We start from the raw sequence: 24053 nt of genomic DNA, 5'->3' as shown, positions 1-24053 counted from the left end.
TACAAGACCCACAAATTCACAAATTCTGTGTGAACCAACTCCAGTCCAAGTCTGTGCCCAGAACCTCCCAAGAGGTTCTAATTCTGAGGCCTGAAATTCTGTGGCTGTTCCCTTTCCTGCCCGAATCATGCAGCCTTCACCCTGCGGAGAGGGCAGATCCAACCTGTTTCCAGTCCCAGAAAGCCCTTCCATGGTCTGCACATATAGGCCCAACAAGTGCTGAATTAGACCGCCCCAGCCCACTGCCAGAGGCCAGGGAAGCTGACCTGCTTCCTCCCTGGAAGAGGGTAGAACAAAAGGAGCCTGCATGGTGGCTTCTGTCTGTCCTCCTCCTCCACGACCCCACGCTACCCCTCACACTCACAGCCCTCTTGGAGCTCCCCACCCGCCTCCATCCACAGTGCCTCCCCCAGAAGATGGGCCCAGCCTGGGTGCTGTCCTGCAGCCCTGGACCAGAATCAGCCTGATCTATGGGCCTAAGGTTTCTGTAGCCAAAATCTCTAGACCCCAGTCCAGGAAGCCCCAGACCACAGTCAGAGGCCATGGATGGCTGAGCTATGAGGACCACCAAAACCCACAGTGGGATCTTGAGGGCACCGGGGCTTCCCTGAAAGAGCTGTGAGTGGTGGCGCGTCCTGGGATGAGTAGGGGCAGAGCTGCTGGTGAGGCGGGGGGCCTATGTACCCCCACCCCTGGAAAAGGAGGAGTGGGCTCCCTATGGGATTCTAGTCTTGGCTCCAGATCTAGATATTCAGCAACATTTCTGGCTTAAGGGTACCCTAGAGTCCATATCCCCCAGTGTTGAACTGGAACTTATATCATCAAGGGCTGAGGCAGATAGAATAAAATCTGACACACAGATCGCAGGGGCCCTAAGAGCCTTAGAGTTCGTCACAGCTGCTTTACCTCCAGGAAGACAGCCGCTTGTCTAGAGTCTCACCCTGACCGCAGCCTATTACAGGCGCTCCCAAAAGCCACTGGGACCCACGCTGCCCGCAGGTGAGGCTGTGGCTGGCTGCGAAGCTTCTCGCGCTGTGCACACAGAGCCTGAGTGAGACTGAGGTGGGAGTGCCACCCAAGAGAGCGTCCTTTGCCATGGGAAGATCCTGGAGATTTGTCCTGGCTGTAACCGTTCCCGGTAAGAGCCCTTGCAGTGCAGAAGCCAGGAAGAGAACTGAGAAGGTCAAGCTTGTCAATCTCACCCTCCAGGCTGGCAGCACTATTGTTACCAGGTTAGAGATGTTTCTCCTGGAAGCCCCTAGAACCTTCCTGGAGAGTAAGTACGTGGCAGGTAGGGAAGATATCCACCCACCTCTGTCCCAGCCTAGCTTGGAGCTCTGTTTCTGACACCCACAGACTGATTTCCTGACCCCACATCCAGTGACCACAAGGCCCAGGAGCTCAGGCAGAGGAGATCTGGGCCTTGACATTGTGTACACTTGAGCAACCCACTTCATCCCTCTTAACCTCAAGCCTCATCTCGAAATGGGGTGATAACAGCACCTGCCTCACAGGGTGGTTGGTCTTTAGCTAAACGCCAGGAAACTTTCTCAGAAACAGTAGACCTCAGTGCCGATTTTCTGAATCTAATTCTGAAGGTTAAGCCTGGGGAGCGAGCACAGGCTTCACAGAGTCAGCACAACTGTCTTCCGGGTTTTGCAGGAAAGGCCTGGAGAGTCCCCCCCGGGTTACTTTTAAAGATTACACCTATACGGTGCATTCTATTCCAGAGAAATGTGCTGGGTTTTAACAACTGGGACACGAGGCTGGAGGCCAGAATTTTTCCCCTAGGTCTGCCCCAAAGCTGCTGAGTTAGCTGCTTTGTGATTCGAAGTTCCAGTCCAGAGAAAAATACCAATTCCTTCTCCTCTTTACAACTCAACGTATGATAAAAATCTTTCAACATGTATGAAAACTTATAGTTTCTAAGTCCTTTTCACACCCAGGATCTCCTCCGATCCTCACAACAATCCTACAAGGTTGGCAAGCCGGGATTTTGTCCCCCTTTCACTGGGGAGCAGCCTGAAGCTTGCTCAGGAACCTACAACCCCTTGGCGACAGAGAGGCAGGACCAGAGTGCGCATTTCCTACTTGCACCCCCTGTTCTTTGTTTCTCTTCTTTCATTTCAAACTGAGACATTGATTTTGAACTTTTGCTACAGTCCTGTCTTTTGCAGTGTGGTTCATCACCTGCATTCAGCACCCGTGATTAGGCTACTCAGAAGTCACTCGTGCATGTCCTGGGAGACTGGCCTGGAGGGTGTCTCCCTGCACCCTCTGCACTGAGCAGTGCTGTCCAGGGCCCCGAGCCTCAACTTGGATAGGAGAACACAAGCAGTGGTCTGGAGCTGTGGCATATTTTGGGAGGAGGTTCATGAGATAATTGATAGAGAGGGACTAGAAAGCCACTTGGAAAGAAACAGTGTTGAGCGTGTGGGAGGGAAATGGGCTCCCTGTTTGCGGTTCGTGGTTTATTTCTTCCATTTTTGCCTCTGTTGTTCTAGCATATAGGAAGGAGACTAGGAGGAAAGGTCTCTTACCAGAGGCTTTGTGCCTTTGTTTATGCAACCCAGATACCATAAGAGGCAGGGAACATAACCAGATTGCTTTGTCAAACATATTTAATGTTTGAATATGTATTAAAGTAATACATACATGTGGTTGAAACAGGCACAGACACAACACGTTTCTGCTCTCCAGGGAGTGGCTTTCTGTTTTCAGACGGGGAAGGTACCATTGTCAGGTAGGATGCCTGAGCAAACGCTTCAGCTTGGATTAGACTGACTTCAGCCCAACATCAAATATTCCAGAAGGAACATAACAAAAGGCAACAGTTTTTGGATTCATGGCCTTCCCACCACTTCAGAGGCAGTGACTGTCAACCATTCTTGCTCGAGGCTTTGTGGTAATTATGCCCACAAGTGGAGATTGTTAATATTATTATTAATGGTTATTGATATGATTATTATGACTATTTCTTGTTTTATTTACTTTACTCAACAGCAAATGCATATTGAGCACCTTCTATGTGCCATGTCCTGTTCTAGGCACTGAGGAACTTATATTGTCAATTAATCCCTTACTAAAATAGATAAGGATTTAACTCAGCTAAAATAATTTTCCCTGCCAGTACAGTTATATATTCTTTCTTTCTTTCTTTCTTTCTTTCCTTCCCTCCCTCCCTCCCTCCCTCTCTCTCTCTCTCTCTCTCTCTCTTTCTCTCTCTCTCTCTTTCTCTCTTTCTTTTCTTTTCTTTTCTTTTCTTTTCTTTTCTTTTCTTTTCTTTTCTTTTCTTTTCTTTTCTTTTCTTTCTTTCTTTCTTTCTTTCTTTCTTTCTTTCTTTCTTTCTTTCTTTCTTTCTTTCTTTCTTTCTTTCTTTCTTTCTTTCTTTCTTTCTTTCTTTCTTTCTTTCTTTCTTTCTTTCTTTCTTTCTTTCTTTCTTTCTTTCTTTCTTTCTTTCTTTCTTTCTTTCTTTCTTTCTTTCTTTCTTTTTCTTTCTTTCTTTCTTTCTTTCTTTCTTTCTTTCTTTTCTGGAGTCTCACTCTGTTGCCCAGGTTGCAATGGTGTGATCTTGGCTCACTGCAACCTCTGCCTCCCCGGTTCAAGCGATTCTCCTGCATTAGTCTCCCAAGTAGCTGGGATTACAGGTTTGCGCCAACATGCCCATGCCCAGGTCATTTTTGTATTTTTAGTAGAGACAGGGTTTCGCTATGTTGGCCAGGCTGCTCTCGAACTCCTGATCTCAGGTGATTCACCCACCTTGGACTCTCAAAGTGCTGGGATTACGAGCCACCATCCCCGGCTTATCTCCTTAATTTCATTTTGAAAGAAGACATTTGAAAAAAACAAGGCAGTTTATTGGGTGTGGCAATTATGACAGGAAGAAGAGATTTAGAGTCAGACACTGATTGTTTCTTAAAGACAGGGGACTCTGATTTAAAAAGTGAAAGTAATTTTCTGAAATGTCACTAGAGGCCTAAGAGGACTATGCACAGGGGAACACCCTGAAATGAATGGCTCCATAGCACTGAGACACCTCAAGTGTGTTCAACCAAGTGTCGCTGGGGTGGCACAGATACATACACAGGCCTCTGACTGGGATGCCCAGGGGCCTGGAGCGGAAGTTGCACATCTGCAGGACTTACCCTTGGGAGGTTCGTAGGCTGGCAATGCCTGGGAGAAGATAACCCAGGATATAGTCAGGGGTCCTGGATTTGAGACCCAACTCTGGTACTTAATAGTTATTTGTTTCCTTGCCTGCCTGGACTCAGTTTTCTTATTTGTAAGTAGGCAATGAGACTAGCCTTACTGTGTTGATGTGAAGATAAAATTCTATATGGATGTACTAACTGTAAAGTGCTATAAATTGAAGGTTTATTATTGGAGAGCATGTGCAAAGAACATCTAAATGAGATTTTATTCACTGTGCCTTATTAATTTTCCTTTCTAAAAATCAGTGTCTCCTGCCACTAATTTATCATTATAATAATTCTTATTCATTTTGGATAATGAGAGAAATCACAGTCATGCTTTCTGGTGGAATGACTCCTTTGGTTAAATAAATCTCCAAGTGTTAAGGGTGAATTTCCCTCTGGCTTTAAGAGACTGATGGCTTACACTATCTTACAGTTAGTTGAAGAAAGTTCATTGTCCGTTTTAGCCTTGGGGAGTATGCTCTCAAACTGTAGTCACAAAATAATTTCACTCTGCCGTATAAGAAGCTCAATTCAAGTAAACCAAATTTATTGAAAACTTCCTCTTGCCAGGAACTATGTTAATGAAGGACCATTCAGAGACGAATGTGACCTTCACCCTACCATTTAGGGGCTCACTCTGGTGGAACAAGGAGACACACATACAAAATTCAATGCAAGATGATGAGGGATCAGTTCTAAAATAGAAGTATTATTTTGTGCCATTGGAAATGGAAGAAAGAAAAAGCTAATCCTGAATTGAGGGTATCTGGGACATACAAGTAGAGAAGGTACAGTCCAAGCTTGTATAATCCATGGGCTGTGGGCCTCATGCAGACCTGGATGGCTTTGAATCTGGCCCAACACAAATTTATAAACTTTCTTAACACATTATGAGATTTTTTGGAGTTTTTTTTCCCTTTTTTCTTTTTCTTTTCTTTTCTTTTTTTTTTTTTTTTTTTTTTTTGACACGGTCTCTCTTTTGTCGCACCAGGCTGGAGGACAATGGCGTGATCTCAGCTCACCACAACCTCTGCCTCCCAAGTTCAAGCCGTGATCATGCCTTAGCCTCCCGAGTAGCTGAGATTGCAGACACCTGCCACCACACTGGGCTAATTTTTGTATCTTTAGTAGAGATGGGGCTTCACCATGTTGGCCAGGCTGGTCTCAAACTCCTGACCTCAGGTGATCCTCCTGCCTCGGCCTCCCGAAGTGCTGGGATTACAGGTGTGAGCCACCTTGCCCAGCCAGTGATTTTTTTTTAAGCTCATCAGCTACTATTACTGTTAGTGTACTTTGTGTGCAGCCCAAGACAATTCTTCTGATGTGGCCCAGGGAAGCCAAAAGATTGGACACCGCTGCAACAGTCTTGAAAACTTACTAGAACTTTGGTAGAATTAGAGAGGAAAGGGCCTGTTGGAGCAATGGAGAGCTTAGAGATTTGGGGAGGAAAATCTTTTTGGGGGAAAGGCAAGGGTCTGAAGCTTATTGGAAGACAGTCATGGAGAACTGGTCTGGAGCCAGACAAGTGCGGAGGACCCTTGAGACACAGATGAAGTTTGGTTTTTGTCTGCAGACAAAAGCGCCTTTGGAGGTGTCAGAGTAGATCAGATTAGAGTGCAGCTTTTGCGAGAAAAGTGTGTCAGTCGTAAGCAAATGTACACATGGTGCTTTCCTTTCCTGCTCCCCAGCAGGGTGGGTTTTAGGAAGGAAAGACTGAGCAAAAGCTTAGGAAATGGATCTGACTGACTCCTCCCAGAAACCACTCTTGACCTTCTTTTGTAAATACCCAATTACCTGTTCATTTCCCCAATTAACTCATCAGTGAAATCAAATCAATCATTATTAATTCTAACTTTAATAAACATTTTTTAGTTTACATATATGATGCTCTTCCTCAAATCATAAATAACTGCATGATGTGTGTGAACCTTCCAAAGGTGGTTTAGGTGGAGAAAAAAATGACATTCAGTTAACAAGCTTATCAGAAGCTGAATCATTACAAATGACAGAAAAGCATTTTGTGATATTAAAAATGTAATTAGAATATATACTGTCTAGGAAGACATGCCATATTAATTAGGGGTGAAAAGCCTATGTTTCAACTCTCAGAATATACAGTTGAAAGGATCCTGTGGATTAATATCCATAATCCCGGCAGCATTGTAGCATGGTAGGTTAGCACAGCACTGTAGTGTCAGAGCACCCGAGTTAAATCCTGGTTCTGTCCCTGTGGGCTATGTGACCCCAGGTGAGGATATAATCTCACTGAGCTGTAGCTTACCCACCTGTAATGGTTAGATGAAAACAGCATTCTATCTCAGAGTTGCAAAGACTAGGTGAGTTAATATATTAATAAGTAGAACTCTCAGAACAGTGCCTGCTATATCATAGATGCTATGTAAGTATTACCTATCATTATTTACTTTTTTTTTTTTTTTTTTTTGAGACAGGGTCTTGCTCTGTCACCCAGGCTAGCGTGCAGTGCACAATCACAGCTCACTGCAGCCTCGACCTCCCAGCCTCAAGCTATTCTCCCACTGCAGCCTCCTGAGTAGCTAGGACTACAGGTGCATGCTGCCATACTCAGCTAATTTTTGCATTTTTGTAGAGAGAGGGTTTTGCCATGTTGCCAAGGCTGGTCTCAAATTCCTGCGCTCAAGAAATACTCCCTTCTCAGCCTCTCAAAGTACTGGGATTACAAGTGTGAGCTACCTTGCCTGGCCAGCTATCATTATTATTATTTCTTTTCCCTGCACCTGCAAGGAAGAAGGGAACCCAAATATGCTTGGGGACTTACTATGTAACACTTTTATCATTATTTCCTCATTTAATTTAATATGCTAACTCTTTTCATAGGTTATTATTATTAACCAGATTATATCTATAAGGAAATTATGAGAAATTAAGTGACCTTGGTAGGGTCACTCACCCAGAAAGTGGTCCACTGAGGCCCAGGATGATCTGGTCCCAAGTTCCCAGCTAGCATAATGAACTCCCTTATATTGAGACTGTAGAAGGCAAGGCTGATTGATCCAGTTTACTATGATCAATTTGACTATGCATTATGGATTATTAATGATGGGAATAAATATACTTTCTTTTCCTGTTTTATTTGCTCTAATACAAGCAGCGCAAGACACTTCAGCACACGGAGTACTGAGTTGCCTGGTGCTCCACAGATTCGATTCATTGTCAGTTCCATTGTAGACAGAGACTGAGACAGACCAGAGGCAGCCCAAGAAAACTAGTAAGAGCCTCTTGCTGATACTTCATGACCCTAAGGGAAAATGAAGCAGCAATTGAGGTTGAAGAAAATCCATCTGATAGGCTTAGTCAGTGAATGATTACAACCGCTTACATGCGGAAAGCTGAATAGTCACAAAGCCCTTTCCCATACATACATATTCTCTACTCCTCATAACAACCTGAGATGGCTCAGGCAAGAATCATCACTGGGTTTGACTACTGAAACCAAGAAGGGCTATAAGAGGCAGAGTGGATTTTGAACTTGGGCCTTTTCTCATCCAATTTTGCTAACTATCACGGTAGAGAAAAGAATGTCAACATAAAAGGCAAAGTAAATAACTCTGATATTGAGATGAACATAATGGGTATCCTTTAGATGCTGAGAAGGGTTTTATGGTTCTGTACTAGGACTGTTTGCCTTATGGCGATATCTTTGCTCCTACAGAAAGGCTTAAGCTCAACCCTTTGGGGTATTAAAAAGAACGAAAGACTTGTCTCAATTTTTATCCATTAAGGCAGGATCCGCTTCCACCGCCAGGAGTAGTTATATTCTCCAAGGGGATCGGAGTGTGGGTCAGGACTCAAAATCACTTCACATCTGATATCAGACCTCGCTGTACCTCTATGCTTCTTTGATCCAAGTAGGAAGTAATTCTAGGAACTTCTGACCTGGTATTCTTGTTGGTGGTAATTTAAAAGCTTCATTCTTGGCATATTTGTGAGGGGCCCGTCCTGCAGCAGCCGGTCTCCTGAAGGAAGCAGCTGATTGAGTTCTCATCCTGCCTTTGTTTTTCTCTTTCAAGGAAAAATTCTTTGAGAGCTGAGTATGTCTACATCACACTGGCCTCATGCCTTCCCAATCCAGACCCTAGATGACTGGTGAAAAGCAGCGTTCTCTTCATCAATTGCATGGTCAACTAATCCTGTGGTACTCTTCACCTGGGGAAATTATTTCACACCAGTCTGGTACTCGGCTGGGCTTCTTCGTGACTTAAGTTCAGAAACATTCAGGGGTATAACTTTTCTATCAGTCAAAGCTAAAGTTTCTACTTTTAGGATAATTCTTTTCTAGCTCTATGTGGGATATTTTCCCCATGTTTATTATTTCCTTAATGGGGACACAAACTTCAACATGGTCAGGGAGAACTCCTGATTTGATTACTTGCAGTGTGGGGTAGGGAGTCAAGAGAAGGGGAACTTAAGCTTCCTGTGCTGGGTAGAAGGGCACAGCAGCAAAGAGAATCAAGAACGAAGTAGGAGGTGATTTTCCAGTATACAAGATCAATATCTACATCGGTGACAACAACTCAATGATATGTTGAACATGCTTCTGTTACCTGGGGTTTTGCTCCCAGGGCTCCCAAGATGGTGGCGGGCCACGTCCAAGATGGTGGCAAACCTCGTGTTCTCTGACCTGGGGTTCTCGGCCTCCCAGATTCCAAGGAATGGAATCTTGGGCCATGCAGTGAGTGTTACAGCTCTATTAGAAGCCGTGGGTCATGGAAGAGAACCGTGGAACCCAGTGACTAGCGTTCAGCTCGATTCGGATGAACCAGGGCACTTAGCTGTGCAGGAACAATGGCAGGCCTTTAGCCCGATCAGGAGTGACAATGAGTGCCTCACTGGATCAAGAGCACAGCGGACACCCTGCTGGATCCGGAGGGATGGAAGTCAGCAGCAGATCTGCCACAGCAGCCAGCAGCAGTGGTGGATGGCCAGCGAAAGCTCAGCTCGAGCCATAACAAACAAGGACCAGAAGAGTGCAGTTGCAAGATTTAATAGAATGAAAACAGCTCTCATAGAAAGGGAGGGGACCCAAAGGGGGTTGCCATTGCCGGCTGGAATTCCTGGGTTTATATCCTGATCATTGTCCCGCCTGTTGTCTCTCAAGTGATAGATGATTGGCTATTTCTTTATCTCCTGTTTTTGCCTAATTAGCGTTTTAGTGAGCTCTCTTTACTATCTGATTGGTCGGGTGTGAGCTAAGTTGCAAGCCCCATGTTTAAAGATGGACGCGGTCACCTTCCCAGCTAGGCTTAGGGACTCTTAGTCAGCCTAGGAAATCCAGCTAGTCCTGTCTCACTTTTACCAAATGTCCAACAAAGGAAGCCAGTATAGATCGATCGTAGCAGCCCGGCGGATTCTAGAAGCATTCTGCGGGGACCACTATTTGAGGCTCAAGCTCAGTTACTGTACAAAAAAAGTAAAGGAGGTGGGTCCTAGGGCATTCTTGGGACTCTGAGTTGCCTCACCAACTCCAGCTGGCCACTCTGGGCAGGTGTTACTTAAACCCACATCTAAGTTCGGATCTCTCTTTTTTCTACCAGATAGCTCTCGCTGATGGCTCTTCAACACTTCCAACACCAGATGTCTATATAAAGCTCTCTTACTTCCAGCCCAAAGTCTTCTGACTTTTGCTGTGTTTGCAATCTCTGCTCACAGCTCCACCTGCTTCACCCACCCTCCCAGGTAGAAACTTGAGGATTATTGCTAATTTCTCCTTCTCCTTTCTCCTGCATACATTCTATTCAATCATTCTGCACTCTTTGATCTTTCAATTCCCACCACAGCTGCCCTGTCTGATTCCCCATCGGTTTTTGCATGCATCACTTTAGCAGCCTCCTAATAATATCCTTCTCTCCAGTCTCTCTTTTTAACCATCGATTATTCATGGAACTTCTTGAGCCACTTGTCTAAGGCTCAGCTCTGGTAGTTTTATTTATCTTCTGCAAAAATCAGGGTGATTCCCACTGCTGTTTCTTAGCATGTCATTTCTGGCGAACACGGACATTCTTATGGCCATTTACGTTACTCCTACGTGTATTTTTCCTGTTCTTTGTCTCTGGTTAGGTTGTTCCATCCTCCTTGAATTCTCTTCTTGCATATCTCTGTCAAAATCTTTGTCAAGGTCCTGCTCAAATTCTGCTTCCTTTGTAAATAACATGTGTTTATTCAATAAACAACTTACAAATATTTACTATGCACTCCTAGGCATCAGGCACCATAGTAGGTACTGGTGAGATAGCCACGGATAAATCAGACATTATTGCTCATAGCCTATTGTTGGAGTAGATTCCAAGCAAATAAACACATAAATAGATATTAGTAGTAAGTTGTGCTATGTATTTTGAAGAGAAAGAACATGATGTCATGAGATAGAATTATGCAAGGACAAGGAAGAGTGGTAATACTAATTAACATCTATGGAGTTAGGGAACGGTTCTCTGGAAGCAATATAAAGATGAATGGGATTTAGGCAGAGGGCAGGAATGGGGAAATAGATGTTTGAAGGCCCTGCAGCAAGAAGGAAAGGGCCTTGCAATCCCTAAGGTCAGAATGAACTGTTCTGTCACCTCTGTGTTCACAAAGGATTCTATTTTCACAAGGACAGTCTGCTACTTATTTCATTAAACAACTTGTTGGTTCAACAAGTATTTCTGTGTACCTAGTGTGTAGGCACTAGAAGTAGTAGCAGGCACTGGATGTAGAGGTGAGCCAAGTGTTCCCATGCACCTCCCAGAAATCCAGTCTCTGTATCTTCAAGGCTTGGCATAGTATTGATGAAAGAGTAGGAACCTAGGAGAAATGTGGATCTGCGTGTTCAGGAGCATGTGCTTCTGTGATAACAAGATGAAGTGGATTCATATTGGAACACTTACTACAAATGCTCCAGAACAGTCCCTACTCCTTTTCTGCAGATCCTTGTGAAGACCAAGGTACCCCTCACTGAGCAGCCTGCAGAGGCTGCAGGAGCGCACACCCAGTACTCCGTTCCATTCCCTTGGATTCTTGGGCACAAACCATCCCCCTGGGACAGCAGACTTTCTTCCAGTTTCAAGTTGTTTGACCATGTTCTAGTCTGAGCTAATTTTGTAAGTCAAATTGCTTAAGAATGAATATGAAATCTTTGACTGAAGCCCAAATATATAAATACCCATCACATTTCCTTCCTCCCCAATTTTGCAATCATCCAAAAAAGCTGTTCATGTTGTCCAGCATAATTAGTTATTTATACACCCTCATGTGGTCCATTGTTCAGAATTAAATTGTCTGGTATACAGAATTTCTCTTGCAAGGCTTGTTTTGCCATTTTACTGCTGTTTGGAAGCTGTTTGTAAATATGTCCTTGTAGAACCTTTTGGGATATGTCTGAGCATATCCAGGATTTGGGGGCGATATAAGCCAATCCATATAAGCAAATATGCCCTGTGCACGTCTCAGACCACCCCCTGCCTTCTAACACAAAGAGTACCAAGAATTATTCATCCTTTCCTTGAAGACCCAGGGGAATTGGAAGGAACACAAAAATAGACACTGAAAGGTAAAAGTGGAAATCATCTTGGAGATCCAAGACACTAGATTCTAGTGACTCCATTTTGCACAAGGGGAAGCTGGTCCCCAGAAAGGGGAAATGAAAGGGACTGGTCCACAGCCTCTCATGGGTTAGTGGCAGGGCCATGCCCAAATCATTGTCAGCTGAGTCCATGATGTTCCTACTAAACCATGAAGTAGACTGGTACAAGACTTCTGCCAGGTATTTTCTGGGCCTGTTATTATTTGCTCTTGATTGACATGGTCCCAGGCTGCTACATTCTCAGCTCTGGTACCTATATTTTATAGCTTTTTTTTTTTTTTTTTTTTTTTTTTTAGATGTAGTCTCGCTCTTGTCGCCAAGGTTGGAGAGCAGTGGCACAATCTTGGCTCACTGCGACCTCCGCCTTCCAGGTTCAAGCAGTTCTCCTGCCTCAACCTCCTGAGAAGCTGGGATTACAGGTGCCCACCACCACACCCAGCTATTTTTTTTTTTTTTTTTTTTTGTATTTTTAGTAGAGACAGGGTTTCACCATGTTGGCCAGGCTGGTCTCGAACTCCTGACCTCAGGTGATTCGCCCACCTCAGCCTCCCAAAGTGCTGGGATTACAGGCATGAGCCACTGTGCCTGGCCTTATTTTATAGCTCTTTGGTCTCCTCCCAGATGGCTTGGCAGCCAGTGATTATTGATGAGTGTTACCCATCATGCAACAATTCTGCTCTCTTTTCTGTAACGCAGTGGTCAGAGACTCCAGATAGTCCTCCAATTTAATGCAAAACGAGACTTGTTTTTGAGTGAGGGTCTGAAGGACTCTGCTTCATGGGAGACATCCATACATTTTATGTTCCAGCATATGGTTTATCTTGGTGAATGTTCCACGTGCCGGGAAAGGAATGAGTATTCTGTTGTTATTGGGCAGAGTGTTCTACAAAGGTCAGTTAGATTCAGTGGTTGATGGTGTTGTTTAGTTACATATCCTTGCTGGGTTTCCATCAACAAATTTTAATTTGTAGACTTTGTAACATTAGCTTTGATTGTTCAAAAACATTTTTAAGGGTTTCTTTTTATATAAGAGTACAAGATCCTGAATCTTATTTTAAAATGGGACTTTCTGGGTAACCAGGTCAGAGGGCAGCAGTGAGGAGTTTTGGAATGATTGGTCAGATGGTGTGATTTGAAGAATCCAGAAATTCTCCCCTTAATACACATACATGGGCTGTCAGTATGCTAACTTACTACAAAGATCCTACATAAATTCCCCTTGGAATAGGCCTGTTGTTTTATCTGGGAAATATCAGGTCAGCTAGCTAACATCAGAACATTTGAAACTCATTATCTTTCTGTGTTATTATTCATAAAGTCCCTAGATTTTCCACAATGACCACATATTAGTGTTAATGAAACTTATTAGATTTTAAATCTATTTATGACTTTATATTTTTATTTTAAATTATTAAATATGTAACCATAAAGAAAAGATATAACAGATGACATGTACTCACCACCAGAATTCACAGATGCTAACATTTTGCCATATTTGCTTCAGATCTTTTCCTTAAAAGAAATTAAACATAACACACAAAGTAAAAGATTCCACCTTCCATTTCCTTTTCCTCCCTCCTTCTTTCCCTCCCACCCTCAACAGACGAAACCACTCTCCTGAATTTAGTGGATATCATTCTCATGAATGTTTTTATACTTTCACTCCAAGCAAATGTATCCACAGCAATTTATGACCGAGACTATCTCATGATATTTCTTATTTTTTTATAATCAGAGGAGGGAAGGCTCATCCGTCATCTTTAGAGGTCCTAGATCCCTTATAATCTCAATTCCTTCCTGGTTTAATCCTGGTTTTTATGTTCTTTTTTCTGGTGATCTACTTACCCAGTTTTATTTCCTCCTAGCTAACGTCTTGTCTTCATTTTGTCAGAAATGGTAGCTTGAACCCTCCTCCTGTGAATCGGCCTTTCAGAGGCTGTAGTCTGCCCACCTTAGGCGTTACTGACCCCAAATCCCTGTAATCTGGCCCCTAGTTAGTTCAACCCACCTGGCTCCTGCACCTGGATCTGTGAGTGGCTGCAGCTGCTCTTGTTAGAGTGACCTATCTGCCTCAGTATTCCGCACAAACAAGCAGAGTGAGTACCCATCCTGCCTTATCTGTCTGTTTAGATCTTCCCTGTTTGGAACGTAACCCCGTGAGAGGACACATTGGGGAAAGCTGAGACAGGGCTCGTGGAGACTGATGAGTGTGAGGATGATGATTGATAATAGGCAACATTCTTGAGTAATATAATCAAAATGGTAAGATTAAGGTGTAACACACTGAATGCATTCAAAAGGTTTTCTTCAACATAATAGTAGCTGATGTTTATGGAGTGCCTACTGTATGTCAAGTGCTGTGCTAGGCACTTTATATCTTATTCTTTCTTAAAAATAACTACTTCACAGATGAGAAAACTGAGGCATACAGAAGCAATGTGCTACTATGAAAATATTAAGGGATTTAGAATAAGGCAGTCTTGGGTTCAAACTGGCTCTACTACTTGCAACTTATATGGCCTTGGGCCAGTTTCTTTACTGTTCTAAGCCTGGCACAAAATAAGTGCTCAGTAATGCTGACTATTGTTATTGCAGAATATATGGTTCTTGCCCAAGGTTACACAGCTAATGTACAGTAGTACTGGGATTTAAAACCAGAGCTGCTTCTCTAAAATGACCCTCTTTTCAGAGAAATATGAGTTCTTTCTTAAAGAAGTTGTCATCATGTATGGAAAGAGCACTAACATTAAAATTAGAAGCCTTCATCCCTTTCTGCCTTTCTCTATCACTTATGTGATGGGCAGTCATCAACAAGTCATTTCCTCTCTTTTTCCTCAGTTTTCTCTTTTATAACATGAAGGGGTGGAATTAGGTAACCTCTAGGTTCTGTTTGTTCCACCCCTGGAATCCTATGCCCCTGTTCAAAAAACATAGCACTAAATTGCCTTTCCAAGTGGAAGGACAAAAGGCAATGACATTCCTATTTCAAAGAAGGCCAGGATAGGACAGTTGGCACAGCTTCTATCAGCGGTTTGTCCCAAACCCTTAACAACGGAAACCAATTGGATTTCTTTTCTGTTTCCCAACTTGAGCTGGGAAGGGATCCAGGCCATAGAAGGCTTTAGAAGACAACAAAATCAGTTGCCTAAACTCATAGCTTTCTTGGGCAAGTTTCTTTTCTTCTCTCTCCCTTCCCTTTCATCCTTCTTTCTTTTTTTTAGAGAGGGAAGACTAAAACCAGAAGATGGGTAGTTAATATAAGTAAGAGATAGAGAGTTACTGGAAGGGTTTTATTTCAGCTCAAGGTTTCTTTTTTTTTTCTTTTCTCCCCAGTTCTTTCTGATTTCATTTTCTAAAACTATAGTACATAGATTTGAGGGATCACGAAAGAAGTCCTGCACTCCTGCTCAGTGAATTTTAAACTCTTTTACACCTCCCGGGGTACCTGTTTACTGAAGTTAAAGGTGGGAACAACCTTCTTGGAAAAACCTTTGTCCACATTTGGATTACTTTGGTGGTCCTCTTGGCCTTGGGATCAAAGAAGCATTCACTTGCTCATCTAGTCTTTATCGAGCTCCTACTATGGATGTCACTGTGGTAAGCCCTGGGGCAAGTAAGAAAGGAAAGGCTCCTGTTCCCATCTCTCATGGAGTTTATAGGCCAATGTAAAAGATGAAACACAAGTAAATACACAATTACAAGATCTAGGAGGCACTACAAAGGAGCTATGAAACTACCCTTGCTTCTGCTGCCTAAAATCTGGCCCCAGAGCGAAATTTCTCCACTCATCATCATCCTGAGAGTGTAGCACAGCTGCGCTCCATGTCATCAGAGAGACTCACCTGGCCCTGCTGAGCTCTCCCTGGTTCCCTGGGACACCTGGTCTCCTTGCTGAGCTCCCGGTGTGCTTTCTCATTCTGCCCTGCTCACTCTCTGCCGGCACTATGTTCTCTGAATGCTGGCAAGCTTATGTTCTCTAAATCCTCCCTCTCTTTTCCTGCGTTTGGGTCTTTGCTCTTGCTGATCCCTTTATCAGGAACTTCCCTCACCTCTACCCCCACTTGTCCAAATGCTACCAGTTCTTCCAGGGTCTGTTCATGCTCCTTTACCCTCACTGCAGCCATCCTGAACTCTTCTCCCCACCTCGGGGAGTATCTGCTTGTTCTTCCCTGGTGCCCATGGCATTTGGTTTATTGTGCTAATCAGAGCACTCATCATCCACTGACTGGTATTACATAGTTACTTGTGTATCTGTCCTAGGCCCTTACCTACTTATTTCCAACCTAATGGCATGTCTATTTTTTCTGCATGTCACATAGAAGCAGGCACAGTTAACGCACAACGATATTATTGAATCAGTGCTCAGTAATGATGACTATTGTTATGCACTTGAGCCTGGAGACCTAGGACAGAGACAGGAGCATATCTGGATTTAAATCCCAGGGCCACTATATGTTAGCTGTGTAACCTGGGGCAACTTTATTAATAATAAAGTATGTGAACAATCTTATATCGCTGTACAAGGAGTGTTCATATATATTATCCAACTTAATTCCTAGAACAACGCTGTGTGAGAAGAACTACTGAGTGCTGACACTAGTCATTGTGCTAGGCTCATAGTTGAATTCAGATTCCAAATTAAGTAGCCCGATTGTAGAAAAAAACCACATATGAACATTTTTCTTTTTTCCTGGCTCAGCACTACCAGTACTGCTCAGCACTGCTTCTTTGAGGTACACTTATGCCCATTTTACAGATGAGAAAACTGAGACCTAGAAAACTTAAGTAATTTGTCAGTATTGTATAACTAGTTCATGCAAAACATGGGCTTGTAGGCACAAAGTCCATGCTCTAAGCTACCTATCTATGTTATCAGAGAAACATGACTATGACCAACCTAGCTATATACAATTTTCCACAGCCATGTGAAAGTTTTATGATTCTTTAACATTTCTGGGTGTCTGCTATGCTCGGTGCATTGGGCTGGACCTTGTATATGTTGGGAAGAAGGAGGACTTACAAAGACTAAGATACAGTTTCTGCTTTCAAGAAGTAAATAAAAAACAACTAAAATATTCTATCATCCACACCTATTCCCTCTCCCTTCTTTTTTCAGCATGTTACTGGATGCTGCCTCTTTATCCATCTGCCCTGGTGGAGATCTTGAGGTTACAGGAATAGCCAAGAGAGACACAGGCAGAGTTAAGTCCAAAGCAGTCAGCAAAGGTAAGGAGACATAGATGGGTCCAGGTGGTAATGGATGTAGATACTGGACTTGAAGATTTCGGTTTCTAGAGAAGACAGCAGCTCTCCATGCCCAGTTTAATGCCATGGATTAGCGTGGGAGTGGCCCCAGACCCGCAGGGAGAAAAGGCCAATGGTCAGAGTGGAGATACTCAGGACACGCCAGGTGTCCGAGGGACTGGAGAGTTATCCCTCTCTATTACTAAGTGGATTTCTTCTCCCCCTTGCAGGCCAAAGCATGAATACTGGACATAGCCCACATCGAGAGTGGAGAACTTGGTTTTGGTTCCCAAGTAGACCACTCATCAGCAGATGACTGTGAGCAAGTCACTTCCTCCCTCCAAAACTCCATTTCTGCAGGGATTCCATAAAATGGGCATAAGGATTTTCACTGTACTCGTATGAACTGGATTAGGTCATCATGTGCTTTAACACTCTTGGCTGTGAGCACTAGGTGCAGCCAACATGCTGATGCGAAAGAAACGTCTAGGTTTTGCCCCCTGCGTCTTTCCTCGTGACAGGATTATGCTGACGGAGGGCACATCAGATTGACTCACACATACTGAAATGGTCATAGTTATTGAGGTTACCCAGTTTCCAGGCCTGAACTAGTAAACCTAGCAATGAGAATCAGCCAGCATTAGCAAGTTTTCCTTGTGGGAGTGGGGTGGGGGTGGCGACTGGAGGGAGTAGGCGCTGAACCAGGAAAGGAGGAGGATGCTCATTGGCTAAAGATCCGTGCCTGGAAATTAACAGCGTTAAAGTGAGACTTGCTTTAAGTTCCAATCCGGTAAGGCAAATGGAGAGGCTGTCAGGAGACCAGAACTTTACCTCAGCTGTGCACTGACGCACCACGTGCTTTGGTGCACATCCAGCGCCTCTCCCTGCCTCAGTTTCTCCGTTTGTAAAACAACAGCTTGTAAAGGTCTGGGGATCTTCTCATCCTCGGGAGTTTTCTAAGGATGCAGGCGAAAGAGGTAGGAAATGTCCTCTGTCTCTGTCCTGGGTCTTCGGGATCAAGGCCTTTTGAACCAATTCCGGAATCCGCCACCGGGCGGTGGTAGGAGAGAGCCAGAGGATTCGTCAGTAAGGGTGCGTGCGTGACACAGGACTTTTAAATAGATCGCTTTGTATCTAGCACGGTAGCACCTGCTTCTAAGCTTCCAACGGCAGCTCCAGCAACGCGATCATTCAAAAGCGGCCGCTTTCCATTCACGTCTATAATTAGCGCGCAGGCTGCAGCTCAGGCTGGAGCTGCAAAGCGGGGCGGCGGCCTTGTGGGCGGGGCCACCACCTCCTAGCCCCGCCCCCTTCGAATTCCACCTTCCCCGCCCTTCCCAGCCAGGAGCCTCCTGCAGCCTCCTCCCCACCCCCACTCTCTGTCCTCGCCCTGGTCCTGGGCTTCGCTCTCGGCGCTCCAGGATTCCTGGACGACAGGGCCCAATCGTACCCTCACTTTGGGATCACTCTTGTGCAGTAAATAAGCACCTTGAAAGACGCATTCCAGGAGGGCAGCTATATTTAGAGTGGCATCCTCCTCTCCTCCCCGCACGCTCCTGCATCCCGCCCTCTCCCCTCCCCGCCCCGCTCCCCGATGCCCCTCCCAGCCACCTCTCCCTCTTTGTCGCATTACATAGTAATCTGAGATGCACTGGATGTGCTCCAGGGAACAGAATGTACTTGGCAGAGACGCGGGGCTTGATGTCTGCAAAATGTCGGAAACGCAGCCAAGAGCTGCTAACTGGGTCATTAACCTCCAAAAGCAAAGCGAGGACTGTAAGGCCCGCTCTGCCTCCCTTCATCTCGCCAATAAAAGTGCCTCAGTGTGAGGGGGAAGAAAAAGCCCAAGGTTGGCTGCTTTGATTTCTAGGCACCAAAGGCAGGCCCGTCCTCTCCTCCTGGCCCGGGCCCCAGCCCCTCCGGGCCAGCTTCTGCGCCGCATCAGAGTTTACAAGTGGCCTTTGAAAGGCTCAGCAACCCCGCAGGGCCATGCTTGCGCCTCAGTAAAGAAGTTACCCAGCAGCCCTTCCCTACCGCACAGACTTGGACCCATTTTCTTGGGTCCAGGAGGAGTTAAGGGAGTCGGGGTGAGCAGGGGTGAAAGGAGAAGGTCCCAGGCCCTTCACCTACAGTCACGGGCTCTGCAGTCTCTCTCCTCCTCTGCTTCTCTCCCTCTTATTCCTCCCCCTCCTCTTTCTTCTTTCTCTCTTCTTCCTTTCCCTCTTCCACTTCTTTCTGAGAGCAGGCTTTGAGGTAGGTGCATGAATACATGGCTTGGCTCCAGGAGATTTGCATTCAAGTTGCTCGCAGCTCTGTCACTTGCTATGTGACCTTGGGTGAGTCACTCATTTCTCTGCTTTTAAATTCCCTTCTTCTTAATTGTTCACCACAATAACACCTTCCTGACATACATCACAAAACAGGCCAAATGAGAAACTCTTTCCCTGACCGCCTTGTCTTTCATCCCTCTGAAAGCCCTGAGGTCCAAAGTGCCTCTGGCCTTGTGTGTACTCCTGGAAAATAGGAATATAAGTGATCTCAGCAGAAAGATTCAAACGTTTGAATGTTCTTAAGGGGGTAGCCCCTAAAATCCACCCTCTTCAAGTTTTCTAGCCCTGTGAGGTTGCCAAACAGACACTTCCCCTAATGTTCCAACCCACTTCTCCAGTGGCTAGAGAGAGAAAGTGACCGGTACAGAAACCAGAAGAGGTTGTGCAGTTCCTCAAATGAGACTCCCTTCCTTGTTGGAGGGAAGACAGTCAACCTGCTAAGACTAGCAGCAGCCAAACGAGATGTCGGTCTGAGCAGTCTCAACAAAAGTCCAGGATTAGGAGAATGGAGATTTGTGCAGCCACGCTGATGACAGGAGGATAGCTCACCCCGGTGCCGTCTAGGAAATTAGAACCAAGACCAGCCTGGCATCAGCAGCCTTCCTGCCTCGTTTCTCCTTGATCTGACCACTCCTTCTGTGGCAGCCACATCAGATGGACTCTGCCTGGTCGCCGTGTGCCATGGACGCCTCCAGCTTTCCTGCCACCTGGGCCTTGGCTGAGGCGTCTTAAAAAAATTATAAAACTCATCAGAACTTGATGGCCTCTATTTGGCCTATCTTTGCCATACATTCAAACCTTTCGCATCCCTCAAAACCCACCTTCAGTGCCAACTCCTCTATTTAGATGTCACTTCTTTCTCCTTCGGTCTCAATACACCCGGCCAGCATTGGGTTATGCTATTTTTGTACTTGTTAGATCCCTCTTATGCCATAGAGATTTCTCTGTGGATACAAACTCTGTTGATGATCTCAATACTGACGGCTAAGGTGACTATACATCCTGCTTTGCCATCCCAGTTCATGGCTTTGTCTTGGTATAATTCGTTATTAATAGGTCCCTCCTTCACCTTGAAGTTTTCGGGTTTGGATGATCAATTATACAGTCACCTCACTGAGGGTCCCTATCCAAGTACATGGTACATTAGTAGGGGCTCAGTAAATGTGGCAGAATACCCTGAAGGGCATTTAAAGGATCTTTATACCCAGTTCCCTGGGGCTCTCAGTCCTCCCCTTTTCACTCCTTTTCCGGAGGCAGGCTACCATTTGTTCCTCTCCTCTCAAGGTCTGCAGAATGACCTATGACCACTTTCTTTCTTTCTTTCTTTTTTTTTTTTTTTGAGACGGAGTCTCGCTCTGTTGCCCAGGCTGGAGTGCAGTGGCGCGATCTCGGCTCACTGCAAGCTCTGCCTCCTGGGTTCACGCGACCACTTTCTTTTTGACAAGCCTTTCCAGGATTTCAAAATGCTCCGACCCAGCAAGAGAAGTCACTTGCCACAATCCCACCCCTTCTTCTTAGCCCCTAAACAGTAGAACAGCCACTGGATAGTGGAAATAGGTATTAGACACTAGAGAAGGTCAGAACACAGCTGGTGTGATATAGCATTTCCAGCCTCAACTGGACTTTTGGCCTTGCCCAATTTCTTTTTGCTTTTTCCTTTTTCTTTTCTTTTCTTTCTTTCTTTTTTTTTTTGGAGACGGAGTCTTGCTCTGTCGCCCAGGCTGGAGTGCAGTGGTGTGATCTCAACTCACTGCAAACTCTACCTCCCGGGTTCAAGTAATTCTCCTGCCTCAGCCTTCCGAGTAGCTGGTACAGGCACCCACCAGCATGCCTGGCTAATTTTTGTATTTTTAGTAGAGATGGGATTTCACCCATCTCTACTAAAGATGGCTGATCTCCAACTCCTGAATTCAGGTGATCTGCCTGCCTTGGCCTCCCAAAGGGTTGGGATTACAGGCGTGAGCCACCGCGCCCAGCCAGCCTTGCCCAATTTCTTTGACAGTCCAACTTTTCAGAATTGCCTCTATTTGCACAGTTACCTTAGGAGAGGGTCACAACTTGGAAAGCTTGAAGCTTCTTTATTATAAACTATGTAGTTAACATTCTATGTTCTGTTCAGAGGTCAGAAAAGAAAAGGTCTCTTGCCCTTTTTCATCATAATAAAAAACTTACTCAAAAGTCAGCCTGTTGGGGTGAGTGTTTGTTGACTTTTTAAAGACATTTTTCAAGCATTTGGAAATAACAGAGGCAATACACCCAGCCGTGTGAATGGAGCTCCAGCTTCAGCATCAGGAAGCCTGGGTGGACGTCTCCTCCTCTGACTCATTGCTTGCTGAAACATGAATCATATGCCCTTTCTCGGCACTGGGTCTCACTTCCTTCATCTCCCCTATAAAATGGGCGTATTTGCCATTTCTACCACACAGGAGGGGGCTGAGGCTTTCAGAGTCCTTGCTAATTACACACAAAAATATTAATAAGAGTAAAAATAATCCATAATGTGTTTTTGACTCTCTGAGGAGGCACACATGGAGGGTATGTGAAGCCATTTTATGACCTTGCTTAGTTTCTGGACATCCCAGTTCACTGAGAACAGCCTCTCAGAAAGTGGAAATGGGCAGGAGAATCCGTGTTGAGATGGAGAGGGGAATGAGTTTGGTCTGTTTTCATGGGAGCAGGAGTCATATGAGGAGATCACTCGCTAGCAATCAAGAAGAAGAACATGGAGACTGGGATATTCTGTGTCTATTCTGTGGAGGGCTCTGATGCCAGGCAGGGGTGTCTGGACTCCCTTGAGGGTTGTGGGAGATCAGTGGCAGTGACTGAGCAGGAGAATGGAACGACCCACAGTGTGTTTCAGTGAGACACTGTTGGATGGAGGGGCAGAAATGGGAGCTGTCACCTTGGAATGGGGTCTGTCACCTTGGAAGCAGATGGCAGCTCCCCTCTGTCTGAGCTTCAGTTTCTCATCTGTTAAATAAATGGGTTAAACAGCAAATTGCTCTAATATGCTGCGATGTAGTAAAGAACATGAGGGAACAGCTTGTGCATTTTGGTGTGTCTGTGTGTGTGTGTGTGTGTGTGTGTGTGTGTGGAGGGTGTGCCTGTGTTTGGGTCAGAGGAAGAGGTGGGAATGAGGTAACTGCTTTGTTAGACACAAAGCCAAGTCCAGAGACCTTGTTCTTTAGGGAGGAAGCCTGAGCAGCCTCACGATCTCTAGCAGGTTTGAAGAACTTTCTGGGTATCTTTCTTTAGGCCACAGCACAGCACGTCTGCACTTTAGGGCCTGGCCAGTGACCTCTGTCTAGACGTGTCTGCTGTCCACTTCCTAGTTCAGTTGAGAGAGCTAATATTTGAAAAGACTGGCCAGGCGTGGTGGCTCACGCCTGTAATCCCAGCACTTTGAGAGGCCGAAGCGGGCAGATCACCTGAAGTCAGTAGTTCGAGACCAGCCTGGCCAACATGGCAAAACCCTGGATCTACTAAAAATACAAAAATTAGCTAGGCGTAGTGGCGGGCACCTGTAATCCCAGCTACTTGGGAGGCTGAGGCAGGAGAATCACTTGAACTCAGTAGGCGGAGGTTGCAGTGAGCTGAGATGGCGCCCTTGCACTCCAGCCTGGGCGACAGAACAAAACTCTAGCTCAAAAACCAAACCAAACCAAACCAAGCAAAACAAAAGACTGCATAGGGGTTCGTGCTAACTAGCTATTTCTCAAGATATTTCAAATCTCTCTGTATCTTCATGTTAGATTTCTGGGAAGTTTTATACCAATGAGGACTACATGGCTTGGAGGCCCCAGAGCTCTATCTTCGAAGTACAACTTGATAGTACACCTTTGACACTTACCAAGGTTTGCTGTAAGATTGGTACATAGAAGAGCCTTTATTATAATGGTGTTATAAAGACAGCATCTGTTAAGTTGCTTTATATAAACTTTCAGATGGAAATTTCATCGGTGAACTTATATAGTAAAAAGGAAAATATCATTAAAAATTTGGGCTGGTCTACTTAGGTTTAAGTATAATTGCATTTGTGCTCTTGTTTTATAGTTGGGTTTAAAGATACTTGTGCTTTTTATTATAAGCTTCCTCAAATATCTTTTCAAGTAGGTTTACGTAAATACATAAGTAAATAAATAAATAAAAGTTCACTTGGACCCAAGTTAGTGCACGAAGTGAAGAAATAAATCCACTTAGGAATGGTGAAATGACTGAAGCCCTCCTAAGATGTTAGTTCAGGCAAAAGATCCCAATTTCAGAGTATCATAGGAGACAGCAGATTCCACTGAAACTATTAACTTACTGCTCCTATATATGAGGTGAAGTTTTGTGTGAGAAGGATCAAAGAGATTGTGATTATCTCTAAGCAGTGCAAAAATCTAGTGACAAGCAGGAGAAGAAAATCTAAATAGCTCTGGTAGAGATATAGGGATTAGGAAGTGAGGAGGTTCTATGCCGGAGGTTACGTTTAGCCTATAAGAACACCGTAATCCAGGTTTATTCTACCAATTACTGTGTGGCCTTGAGATCTACATCTTAGCGTTTACTAAATGATAGGGAAGAGCAGCTGAGCTCTTAAGCTTCTTCTAGTGCTCACTTTGTATTTGACCCAAAGTCAGTCTACACTGAGTGACTGATCAAACTCCACCTCCACCTTGGATTCCATAAACCAGCTTAGAA

At 44.8% G+C, this 24053-nt stretch overlaps 1 protein-coding gene and 1 long non-coding RNA gene across 3 annotated transcripts in view; one reads left to right on the top strand and one right to left on the bottom strand.

Moving 5' to 3' along the window:
- The window catches only part of LOC144338983 (uncharacterized), an 80936-nt gene extending 62331 nt beyond the window's left edge, over positions 1-18605 (bottom strand). Inside the window, exons 1-2 of the long non-coding RNA XR_013413501.1 lie at positions 17872-18605; positions 13257-13308 (exon numbers count right to left, since the gene is read on the bottom strand). This is a non-coding gene — a long non-coding RNA (uncharacterized LOC144338983). The remainder of the gene's footprint in view (positions 1-13256; positions 13309-17871) is intronic.
- TPRG1 (tumor protein p63 regulated 1) overlaps positions 17620-24053 on the top strand; it is a 365690-nt gene continuing 359256 nt past the window's right edge. Inside the window, exon 1 of one of the 2 annotated variants that reach the window (XM_077991227.1) lies at positions 17620-18017. The gene's annotated coding sequence lies outside the window, so the exon portion shown is untranslated. The remainder of the gene's footprint in view (positions 18018-24053) is intronic. The other variant, XM_077991224.1, reaches the window with a different exon arrangement.

The sequence above is a fragment of the Macaca mulatta genome, chromosome 2 (genome assembly GCF_049350105.2).
Source record: "Macaca mulatta isolate MMU2019108-1 chromosome 2, T2T-MMU8v2.0, whole genome shotgun sequence".
In the NCBI taxonomy this organism is placed as follows: Eukaryota; Metazoa; Chordata; class Mammalia; order Primates; family Cercopithecidae; genus Macaca; species Macaca mulatta.
This window is presented reverse-complemented; position numbering and strand designations above follow the sequence as displayed.